This window comes from Spodoptera frugiperda, chromosome 15 (assembly GCF_023101765.2).
Source record: "Spodoptera frugiperda isolate SF20-4 chromosome 15, AGI-APGP_CSIRO_Sfru_2.0, whole genome shotgun sequence".
NCBI lineage: Eukaryota > Metazoa > Arthropoda > Insecta > Lepidoptera > Noctuidae > Spodoptera > Spodoptera frugiperda.
In genome coordinates this window covers 12,510,214-12,523,450 of record NC_064226.1, presented here as the reverse complement: position 1 = coordinate 12,523,450, position 13,237 = coordinate 12,510,214, and positions in this window count along the sequence as shown.

The window sequence follows — 13,237 nt, the reverse complement described above, 5'->3', positions numbered from 1 at the left end:
AGAATGGCAAAAAAGCGGTTTACCACACGCCCACATTTTATTGTGGCTGTCTAACAAAGTACAGCCAGATTCTACGTATAGTTGATATAGTGCAATAATATCGTCTGAAACATTTGACAAACAAAAAAATCCAATTCTTCAATTTATTGTCATACAAAAAATAAACCGACTTCACTAAAAATGTTAAAAATAACTTTAATATCGGAAGTCGGTGTTTCTCGGTATTATTTGTTTGTTACACCGACTTCCGAAATTAAAGTTATTTTTAACATTTTTAGTGAAGTCGGTTTATTTTTTTAAAAAGTATTTTATTTCACACTTTTTTTTTACGATACTGAGTATCGCAACTAAAAAAGTCGGTTAAAATTCTCTATCTCAATAACTACTTTATTTATTTGTATTGTCACAGTCACTTAATTAACTTTATTGTGATTTCTATGTGAGTATGAAGTTCCATTGGCCATTTCTGGTCTTCTTCATCAGTTCCACCTCTTCAAAGGTTACTTCTTGACTGTAAATGCTTCAATTCTAGATGAATATACCAAAATCACTATATAGTTCCCTATAATATTTGAGGAGTTCCTCGATTTCTCCAAGATCCCATCATCAGATCCTAACTTGGTGACAATGGGACCACCTCAGAACTATCTACTTTCGAACAAAAAGCTAATTTCGAAAATCCGTCGGCAATTGACGGAGTATTCTATGAACAAACATACAAAAAAAAAAAAACATACAAACAGTCGAACATAGTACCTCCTCCTTTTTGTGAAGTCGGTAAAAAATATGATAGGGTATAAAAATATGGTCCTTAAGGATTTCATAACCCACCATGTATGAAAGAAAACATTTTTTCTAGAAAATACTCTTTTTTTTTTTTTTGAGGGGTGAAAATCATCCGTTGGCTACTCCAGCCTTGGGTGAAGCGAGAAGGATTGTAAAAATCACCCCGTTCTGATTTGAGCCGGGGCCCCGGTAATCTTTTACGTTGTCTGCAGCACCGGATCGGGCATCAGCCCTACTGGGTCCCAGCTGTAGTGGCCTGGCTCTTTGAGGCACGCACAGAACGCGACGCACGGGTCTGGTTTTAATCGGGCGACGAGCTACTCTTGCTCGCCGTCCGCAGACCCGCGCTTACGGTGGCCGGGGATCGTCAAGCGATCCTCGACGCCCGGAGTGTCTTCTGCGGCGGCTGGGGCGTGATGAGGATCGTTCCCTCACGCGCTCCGCCTCATCCTTAGCTAGCATGACTGTTTCGTAGAAGGGGGAGACAGCGTCCCTTTCCCCCTCGCTCCGCACCTTGGCTGAACTAGAGCCGGACGCGAGAGGTCACAGTCGCCGATCACATCCCTAAGGACACGGCGGTGCTCAGCCCATGCAGGGCACACCGCTACTGTATGCTCCACCGTGTCCTCCGGGTGGTCCACGCAATGCCGACACCCGGGCGTTTCCTCCCGCCGAATTCGAAACAGGTACCAACCGAAACTTCCGTGTCCGGTAAATACATGCGTCAGGCGGTAGGTGAGGACGCCGTGACGCCTCTCAAGCCACTCTTCAAAGAGGGGACTTACCACTGCTATAACGCGTATGTATCGAGCCCATCTAAAAAGTACCCTAGGAATTTTATTTCTGAAACACAAACCGGGGTGGCGGTTACCCAACCTATAGGCGCAGGTTTCCGGAAAACAGTGGAAACACATATAGTATAGAAATGAGTGTGGATTATTCCTTATAATAATAGTCCAGTGCTATCACGAATTTTCAATGCACAAATTAACCGTGGGTAACAGTTATAATTTATGAAGCTGAGAAAGTTGTTTGCAAAAATAAATATAATGCCTAAAATAACTATTCCACGCGGACGAAGATCGCGGGCACAGCTAGTAATATATAAAGTTAAATAAAAATACAACTAAAAATCTTATAGTGGGCCATCTTAAGTTTATCAAAAATAAGTTTATCTTAAGTTTGTCTTTGTAAAATACAAAACGAGAAATAAAATAATAAGTAACATAACACTCTCGGGATTTCGGGACAAATTAAGAATTTTGTAATGTTTTACTACTGCTTTTCAAAAAGATCACGATCACGAAATTGCGATGCGCCGGTAATGAAAAACACCTGCACTTTTGGATAGGGCGTTAATAGCATAAACCTACTATAATAATAACTACATTTTTTTAAAGTGGGCCATCCACTCGGCCATCATTGGCAACTGTGCAAAGTTATCGTGTAATAATCATCAATCTTGATTAATTAGGTATACTTAATTAGTTATTTTTAACTTACATTACATACATTGATTTGTCATTTTTCTAAGAATAATTAGTCAATATTACATTACTTTCATAGAAATGGTCTAAAGCCTATTTTGCACAGGGCCTATGTGACATCCGCTGCGTAACGCTAAAAGGAATTGCACTTCAGCAAATTCCTTCAGCTAGATTCACGCGAAACGCGTTCAAACAATGTTACTAATTACGAAATAGCGGCATCCACAACTTTGCACTTTGATCGTGAGTCAGATAGCGAGAAAAAAAAGGTTGAATGAACTGTCACAATTGTTTGATTGTAGACGAGTTTTCAGAAAAGTCGACGTTATCTTAGTCATGTAGGCTCTTTCTTATTTTCTATTCAATATTTGCTACGTGATAAATGACAATAGATTCGCTACCGTTTGATTAATTCTGCACATCAATATAAAAATTTAAAAAAACGATGATGGTGCTATCCTTATTTGACATTCAGTGAATAGGTCCGCAAAAGTAGTATTGACGAAAATAGCATGCATGGATAAGCATTTTCATAATGTATTTGCCTTAAAACACTGCAGTTTTTCTATGGAAATGACTGTTAGTTATTTTGCTGTCGTGTTCATGTGTATTCATAATGTTGGTAAATAGTACTTAGCCACCGTTGCTGGACGCTAATCCCCACATTCCTGATGACTACTGATGACTTGGCGACGGCGCCGGCGCCAGTGGAACAACACATTCAGATCACGTCACCCTGGTTATGTCAACTTGTATTGCTCAGACAGTGTTATCAGTTATTAAGTGATGATTTTTTTGTTATCCTTAGTTTGTGAATAATTCTTGTTAGGTACTCAAATTGCAGTATAAATATGTGTCTAAGTATATGAGTCTATACTTGATCCAGTCCAATGATTTCTCTCGCCTTGGGTGAGGCGAGAGGGAGTGTCAGACTCTTATTGATTCAAACCACCCTTTTCTTCTCCTGCTTTGAGCCAGAGCCCCAGTAACCTATTACGTTGTCCGCAGCTCCGGATCGGGCATCAGCCCTACTGGGCCCCATCTGTGGTGGTCTAGCTCTTTGAGCCGTACGCACGGGTTTGTACCGCATTTACGGCGGCCGGAGTGTCTCCTTCGGCGGCTGGGCCGTGAGGAGGATCGTTCCCTCACGTGTTTCGCTTCCTCTTTGGGTAGCATGACCTAGTCAGACATGTAATGTAATTACGGCATGCCCTTTTAAAAGTTGTTCAAACATTTACCTACTCATTCCTTAAATGTGTTTGATACACTACGAGATGGATTTCGCAAACTTAAACTTAACCGCTTGACTGCCGGTATATAAGACACTATACGTTCGGCATACAACAGGTCTTAACTTGTCTTTCTTAAAAGGCGTCATAATAATTATGAATTCTCATTAAATTGTGATAAAAAATTCATTAGGTAATTGGGTCGACACATTAATTACATCAATTTGATATACATAATATAAAACAACCACAAATTGTCACTTTGTCACCCTTTAAACGTGCTGTCATATCGCAGTGGAAAAGTGTGGAAGCGACAGGCTGTACATAATACATATATTTATTATTGTGCCTGTACAGAAAATACGGCACATTTATTTTTTCGAGTAACCCGCCATGTTAAATTGTTTATGTAAAAGGATTACGTGAATAAAGCACTCTGTTTGTTGTGGTCATTGAAAATCCCATCCGTTAATTGATAGTTAAGTATATGAAAAACAGGAAAATTACTGAAACGTCATATACTGAGCTAATTTCCTCTATTTACATAATTATTATTATCTAACTTGTATATTGAGTAGGAAAACCATGCTTCGGAACGAATGGGTGACTCGACCCAATTATACCACGGTCTCGCATAAAACCGACGTCCCCAACAATCGCTTGCATTGTGTCAGTGAGGTTACTGGAAGGCCCAATTACCCTTGCATCGCCTCTGGTGGTTTGGATATCCATGGTCGGCGGCGATTGCTTACCATCACATCACGTATTCCGTTTGCGCGTTTACCGGCTTATATCATAAAAAAATAATAAAAAAGGTTATATCCATTATTTACTTTTGGATACCTAATATCTAATATGTATAAAATCAATAGACCACATTAAGCACACGTAGTTATAGAAAATATGTTGAAATACAAACAAAAGTAACGGTAAATTAATTTCGTACGAATTCTTCTTAAACTCTTAACTGTGATCCTTGTGTATGTAGGTCGGACCGTTAGGCTCAGTAACATCTCCTTTGCCTGGGTGAAAGCGCGTTCAGAAAAAAAAACTCGAAAAAATGGCGGTCACTGTGACTCTAGTTCAAAATAAATGTCGTATTGGGGTCACCAGACTTGTAAATTGAATATGAAGCTTTGTTTTCTATGGAGTAACGGGAAACTTTTGAACACCCATTCACTGTGAGTGATATGCCATGTATTTGTGATATGTTATGGATTTAAGATTTTAAAATTAATAAAACTGTTTACTTAATGCAAATATATTTTTCAAAGTTATAGAATCTAGTTTTTTTTGTAGAAAATTTTCGCAACAATTGCCTAGTTGTGTACACGCAAATACGCGCAACTGCAGGAATTTAAAGTCTAAATATTTTAAACATCGGTAATTTTTATTTTCTAAATTCCATCACTTTAAATATTCTGATGATGATTTTTCTATGCTTGCAACTTGCAAGTATTCGGCCTCGTTATTGACATAGAAATTATTTATTTGTTTTGATGTACCGCATACATCTCTGATCTAAGCATTAAATGAAACGTCGCATTTATCCTACGACCTTATGCTTTATTCAAATATTCAAAATTACTTAGTTATTTACCTTGATTTAGTGCAATAGACGCATTTTCTATTTGAAAATATTTACCTAATATTGCTGAGTTGCTGATGTAAGCAGCCACTCTAGGCTTTGGCTAGAGTTAGGATGCTGACTAAAGTAAGCAAAACATATTATTTCATAATATTATTATTCACTGTTGTTATTATTCCTTACGTCATTGTAATAATTTGATGAGAAAATTGGAACATTTCCGCGCCCGAAATGTACACACGTTGTAAATTATGTAATGAATGTCGCGACGCGGCGCGCTGTCGGCAGTTTTTGCTCTTTCATCAATATTATTGAAAATATTGATTGATCTATGAAATATGAAGCCATGATATCGAGACTTTGTTTACTATAAATTGCCATTTGTATTTGTCCACCGCGTGGCGTAATTGGAGTTTTTATTTTTTAGGGATTGAGGCTACAAGGTGTTGTGCTAGTAAGCTTATTATTGTAGTACTAGTATCGAACGTGCTTTGCGGTGGTTGCACATTTTGTAGTAAATTATTCTGTGTCAACAAGACATGTTAAACGCATTGTTTACTTAGCTACTTAGTACTACAGAATTAACCAAAATCGTTTCACTACAGTTCAAGTATTTTGCACAGTTCCCAGTGTAGGTACCTACTTATTATAAAACATCTGATCTGTTCTCACTTACTAGTTAGATTTCAGATAATTTTGTAATTGCATTTTTCATAACTAAGAGGGACTATTTTACTCGATAAAGGCCAATGCAATTCACATCTACGTAAATCATATTATTAAAATTGTACGTGGAACAAATTTCCTCTGATCTACCCAAATCTTACGGGTGATACCACCTGATGACGTAACGACTATCATAGATTTGATTATAAAAAAAAACGGTCCAGATCAGGGGCCTAGTTAGCGCCGTATCTGCCGTATCTATTATGCGGCACACCGGGGCTAAGCCCCCTCCAAAATATAAAAAACCCTAATGTTTTATTTAATTTCAGAAATTACAAAAGTCCAAATAATCTATCCCTTTTTTCCCTAGTAAGTGCCCTCTTTGTGGCTTGAGAGACAGGGCAGGAAAAGATATTGGTCAATTTTCCTCCCTCAAGAAACAACAGAAATAATGGCGGCCCAAACAAATGTTTATACGGAGCCCCGCCAAGGCACGCTACGCCACTGATTCAGATCTAAAAGACTATATAGGTCGAAAGTAAAAGATGTAGGTCACTTAAACGAAAATGTGAAGAAGAAGCAACAGCTGGTCTGAGGACATCTTCAGAGTAGTAGCTAATACATGGATAGATGGATGCAAAGTGATGACGAAACCATTTGATGGTGATGATGAAACCGTGGACAGCGCTAATACTCCTGTACTTCAGTCAGCAGCACTAGCACTAGTAGTAGCAGGATGTCTTAAACTTAGTGCGCTATCAATAAGTACCTACAAATTAAGAACATGCGTGATGTTAGATAAAAAAATACTACATTAAAATTAATACTTAGGTAAAGTATACGTTTAGGTGCTTATATTATTATTTGGTCATTACTCATTCATTACGCAAAACTGTAAAACCAAGTACTTGTTTAATGAAAAAAAGCTTTTACGTCGCCCATAATGAATGTTATTATGTTATACGACGCGTTTGTGTACAATGCAGTATTACGCATTTATTGACTTTTTCAGGGGTAATAATGTCGTGTTTTCGACCACGTGCTGGCCATTACCAATGCCTAGGAATCCGTAACTCGATACTACGCTATGAGTCACGCACGCAAAGAATCGTAACCTAATGCAGCCTTTGCACGTTCCATCGATTAAAAAGAAAAAATGAATTTTCGCGGGAATTCATACTCTGTGGTGTTGAATGAAGAATGTCGCAGAAAATGGGTTCGAAAGTGAAGTGCACTGTTAGCTTTGTTCGGTAAACGCGTATCTTTCTGATGAAATGGTTATTTTGAAAACAATCGCTTTAACGTAGGCCGGCCGATCTAAGAAACAATATAGGTTTCAGATGAAAGATCAAGTGAGCGGTGCCGTGCAGTCTGGAAGGAGGCTACGAGAAAAGTTGGTTACTGTTTCAGTTTCAAACGAAGTTTACATCAATCCTTTTCTTTGAACTTATGAGGATTGTTTCGATTCAATTTCACTAATGCGATGGGAACTTGTAAATGAAATGAAAAACATCTTATGAGTAATGAGTTAATAATCGAATTACATGTTTGTAATAAAATAAACAGCTAATAACAAACAAAAACAGCTAATAAAAAATATGTAAGTACTAGGAATTAAAAAGCCTATGTTTACTAGGTATTAAAGAAAACTAAGGCAAATTACATATTACTGCACGTAATTAGACAGAAATCGCGAAAACGAAACGGCAATTTTTTTGTACGGTGTCAAAACATTACCTAGGTATGTACTAGGTACTATCTTCTAAGAATTGCAGTAGCGGGTTAGTGGACATTGTAATAGTGAAAACAATAACATGCCTGACCATCGCGCCACATGCTATCCGAGCCTCGTTACGATGATATCATGTTTAGATACTTATGGCCACATTAGGATATAGTTCAAGGCTGCTGCAATTCAGATCAAGGCTGGAAAACAAAATCGCGAATGGCCGTGGCGCTCGCTGCCACCATTTTGCGCTAGTTAATTGTCTCTGGTTCCTTATTTGAATGTACGAATATGTTTTCTTTTTTAATTTTTAATTTTATTGTCTTTAGGCCTTTGAGCATCGGGTTTTTGGCTATCATTCACACATACAACGTCACGCCTTTTATCCAAAAGGCATGACGTTGTATGTAGGGGTAGGCAGAGGTGTACATTACGGCACGTAGTGCCGCTATACAATGTAATTTTGTAGTTTTGGCTATAATAAAGATTTATAATTTTGGCTGAGATAAATAAAACACTACAGGGATAGTTACATTTAGTAGGAATGTGTTTACTTTCTGTAATATTATCTAGTAACCGAATAATAAAATTGGAAGCTTGTTATATCTAATTTTTCTAGGATATCTGATTTGACCTGGAATTATAGGGTTTTAAACTGAGGTAACTACCTAACTACTCAAACTTTGTTACCCCTTTCTACGTTGAACATTTTGTAATAACAAAGATATTCCTCGAGCGCTGTGGTTAATGGATTCTGCAATTAAGATAAGTGATCAACAAAAGCGGTCATTGATAGGAGAGCTTTGAAATTGGGAAATCGAACTGGCTGGAGCGACTAAACCATTTTAGATGGGGGGGGGGGGGGGCTGTTCAATTTAGGAACTAAAACTGACATCGCCAACGGTTTGAGCATTGACATGCGTCATGCTCAAACCTTCTCTGTGCGAGAAGGGGCTTTTGGTCAGCAGTGGTCATTTATAAGCTGCTGATGGGTGTGTGATGTAAATGGGGTTTTTAGATGGCTACAAGAATAATAATAGGCACGTCGATTATTGCTGGTCCGCATGTGGTAGTGATACCTACCTATGTGGTACCCATATGAATTTGTGATTTTGTAAATGTGTATGTGTATTAAAGTTTTTTTTTTAAATATAGTTTGAAATTGAATTCTAGATAGATATTGATGTAAATAATTTAATGGTTACTACTTAGATTTTTGATTTTCTTTGATTAATTTATTTATAGCTTTCACCCGTACCTACATATTACATAATATATGTATCATACAATGATTTATTTACTAAAAGCTGTATCGATAAAATTATGCAACGTAATATTTATTGAAAGGATATCGTAGTGCGTCAATATTAAATTCTCATATTGCTGTATTGATCGCAAAATCACCACATTCTTCCGATGAAAACATGTTATTGTGTTGTCTTCGTTTATTTATAGATATTATTGAATATCTGGGCATTATTTAATTGTAGTAATATCTGTTGGGTATATGACCATTTATGTATTTACCATGCAGAATTTGATATCGTTTTGGTACCTATATATGTATATACTTATTGTGTACTGACCTATCCCACTATTATAGTTTTTATTACGTAATATTCATACACTCCCGGTGTATGAAATGGCGATAATTTAGCAAGTACAATACTGAAAAAAAAATTACGCATTTTTTTGCAGTGGGGTTTTTTAATTTTTTAAATTTATTTATTTTTATTTAACACTTTTTAGTTAGTATAATACGGCTATGTGTTTCTCAAGATTTCACCCGCGACACGAGAGAACTACTTCCAATACCAAGATAATAAAAAAATAACACACGTCGATCCAGTTATTTTAGATAGATTGTAACACAAAGACGTAAAATTAGATGAAGAAGGATTAAGGGCAGTAAAATTTACTATATTTTAAACGGTCTAATTCTTTAAAAGAATTTTCGTCGTGTGGATATTTAATATTTTTTTTGGATCTTTATTGTAGGGGTTTTTGTCCGTAATAGTTTAATCCTTATCCTTTTAATAGTCTATTAATTTTCTACATTAAATGAAATAAAATTTGCTCTTTACACTGTTTCAAAATTTCCAGTTTTAGACAAAAATTTTACAGTTGACGCGTCGCATGGGCTATAGGTAATATGAATGTACCTTATTTATAGCAAAGCAGGGCGGGTCGCTAGTCCTTTATTTATAAATAAATTCATTGTAAATAATTTAGTTAAGACGTACTTTTATTATCATTTTCACTTTTAAGTTCAGACACCGCTAGAATCGCGTATAGTACCTATACGAGTTATAATTAAGAACATTTGCACATAGTATTTTTTTGCTAATTCAGTGATATACCATTTTGGAATCCTCATGATTCTTTAATTTGATACCCATATTGTAGCAAATAAAAAAAATTTTTTTTTACTCGTCTAGGGCGCCTACGGCCGCCATGTTGGTTTTTGTTTTAATATCCATTGGGTAATTAAGCAATCCAACGATACCCTGATTGTCTCCATCAAGTTTCGAAGAAATGAGGTAATCATACTAATATTATAAAGCTGAAGATTTGTTTGCGCTAATCCCGGAACTACTGTCCGATTTGAATAATTCTTTTTGTGTTGGATAGTCCATTTATCGAGGAAGGCTATAGGCTATAAAACATCACGCTATAACATTAGGAGCGAAGAATTAAAGGAAATACAAAACGGGAGAAATTAATTCTTGAATTGCCGCTGCGATAAGATACGAAAATTATATGTATGGAATTGATAGTAATGTCTATTGTTACTTACTAGAATCGTTTTGATTTGAAACTGTCGAAATTAATGCATTATTTGTTAAGACGTTGTATTAACGAAAAATATTAATCTTTATGAAATAAATGTGTTGTTCATTAGAGTATTTAATTGGAACAAAATGTCTTTGACATCACTAAACTTCAATAATCTTAGAAGTATACAATTTTACAAATAACTCCGATATAAAATTCACCCGCGCCGCATGATGTGCGAAACACGACGCTAAGGAGGAGAGGCATAAAACGACGTGGAGCCTGTTAACATACTCAAAAAAATATAGTTTACTAACGAAGTAAAACAATTTTTGATCATTGACCATCGAGCGTTTGTTTATAGCGTAGATGGCAAAAAAGCGGTAAATAAAAAGGGGGCGTGTGGTAAACCACATTTTATTGCGCTGTCTAACAAAGTAGGTACAACCAGATTCTACGTATAGTCAATAATATCGTGAAACATTTGACAAACAAAAAAATCCATTCTTGATTTATTGTCATAAAAATATGATAGGGTATAAAAATATGGTCCTTAAGGATTTCATAACCTTGCGTCACCATGTATGAAAGCATTTGTTCTAGAAACTACTTCGTAAACGTATCTACTTTTTTTTGAGAGGGGAAAATCATCCGTTGGCTACTCCTACATTGGGTGAAGCGAGAAGGAGTGTAAAAATCACCCCGTTGACGAAACGCCCGGGTGTTTCCTCCCGCCGAATCCGAAACAGGTACCAACCGAAACTTCCGTGTCCGGTATACCTGCGTCAGGCGGTAGGTGAGGACGCCGTGACGCCTCTTAAGCCACTCTAAAGAGGGGACTTACCACTGCTATAACGCGTATGTAGCTTTTCCCATCTAAATATAAAGTTACCCTAGGAATTTTATTTCTGAAACACAAACCGGGGTGGCGTTATCAACCTATAGGCGCAGTATCCGGAAAACAGTGAAAACACATATATGTAGTATAGAAATGAGTGTGATTGTTCCTTATTCATAATCCAGTGCTATCACGAATTTTCATTGCACAAATTAACCGTGGGTAACAGCTATAGTTATGAAGCTGAGAAAGTTGTTTGCAAAAATAAATATAATGCCTAAAATAACTTTCCACGCGGACGAAGTATACAGCTAGTAAAGAATATTAGGCTCATACATACCTACAAGATACGCGCGAAAAACATAACCCTTCCTTGCTCGGGTAAAAATACGAAAATGATGCGTTTAAGGCTTATTAGTGTTTTATGTACGAGTTTCAAATCTTTCTAGAAATTACACAACCAGACGATTTTTTATAATATGAATGTACAATAGACAGCCATAACAATTATATAAGTATACATTATATGTCTGAACATCATATTAAATATATTTTTTTAATTATTCTACATATTTGATACGTTTTTGTCTTAATGAATACCATTAGCAAATATGCTCGTAGACAACTTATTGCTATAATATTTTTCTACCATCTCGTTTTGATGATGATGACTGCTATTAAAATCGCAAGGCGCATACTTATATTTTATAGATGGGATAATATATATAGCGTTAAATTATTAAAACCCTTAAATTTTTTTTGCAGAATTTACACTAATATACATTCATTACGTGCCTTTATCTTGATTGATAAATGTCACACCGGCGTTACTAGTTGCATCTACAAATTAATCAGGCGCTACATGTCTACGTTCTTTTGATATTAATATCCATATTTCAGAGCACATTCGCCTTAGCACTTCACTAGCTTTTCATCTATGTTAACCACTTTGAAGTTGTTATCATAAGAGTGAGTTAATATGAAGGGATTTGTTCGTTGATGGAATTCCCCACAACACAAGTCGAGTATGACTTAAACTTAACTAATATTACACTTACAGTTTATACCACAGAACTTTGCTGGGCTTTAAGGCTTTACATAAGAGGGTTTGCATAATCTCCAAAGGCTCAGAGCCTATAGCCAAATGTCACTTAGCAACTGTCCATATATAGAGTAGAAAACTAAATTATACAGATGGGATTGACGTAAAACTCTCTTTGTAGACAAGTGCTTAAATGGCAAAAAAGCTGGCTGCCGCTCTTTGTGTCAAATGTAGTCCATTAGTCATTAGTAGATTTAATTGTGGGAGAACCATCCTTCAGCACGAATGGGCCGGCTCGACTGGAGTGATACCACGGCTTCACAGAAAACCAACGTGAAACAACGCTTGCGTTATGTTTTGTTGTGTATGTGAGGTTACCGGAGGCTCAATTACCCCTTTCCCAATCTTCCTAATCCGCGATTCCCCAACAACCCGTAAGTTTAAAACTACCAAAGGTCGGCAACACACTTGTAACGTCTCTCGTATTTCGGGTGTCCACGGGCGGCGGTGATTGCTTACTATCAGGTGATCCGTCTGCTCGTTTACCGGCTTATACTATAAAAAATAGTGGTGAAACAAAATAATGTTTTATCTACCTTATAATAATCAATATGTGAGTTGAATTGAAGTGGAGAAGTGGTAATAAGTCAAATTGTGTAACTAGGCAAGGAAATGGTATCTTTTTGGATACTATGTAAAAACGTAAAAATTATGTTTAAGGTAATGAATCTCTATGAATCTCAGATTGCAAGATGATGTGAGCGATGTGCGATTGAGTAACTTTTTTGTGTGCATGATGTAACGTATTATCATGAGAGTGATAAAGATTATAGTAGATACTACACGTACATAGTCAATCCACCTTGAGGATATGGTAATTATCTGAGGATCTAATTTTTATTCCTTTTCTGCGTGAGAAGAGCTCTTTAGCAGGAGCTTTAGCTCTAGAGCAGGAGAAGGAAATTAACTTATCTAATGTTTATTAGTTTTCTGTAAGAGTCTGATACTCCCTCTTTACGCCAACAAAGTGGGAGAAGTAGGACATTGGAAGTTACTCATTTTCCCTTCAAAAAATAGTAACTGTCCTATTGTTGTTAGGC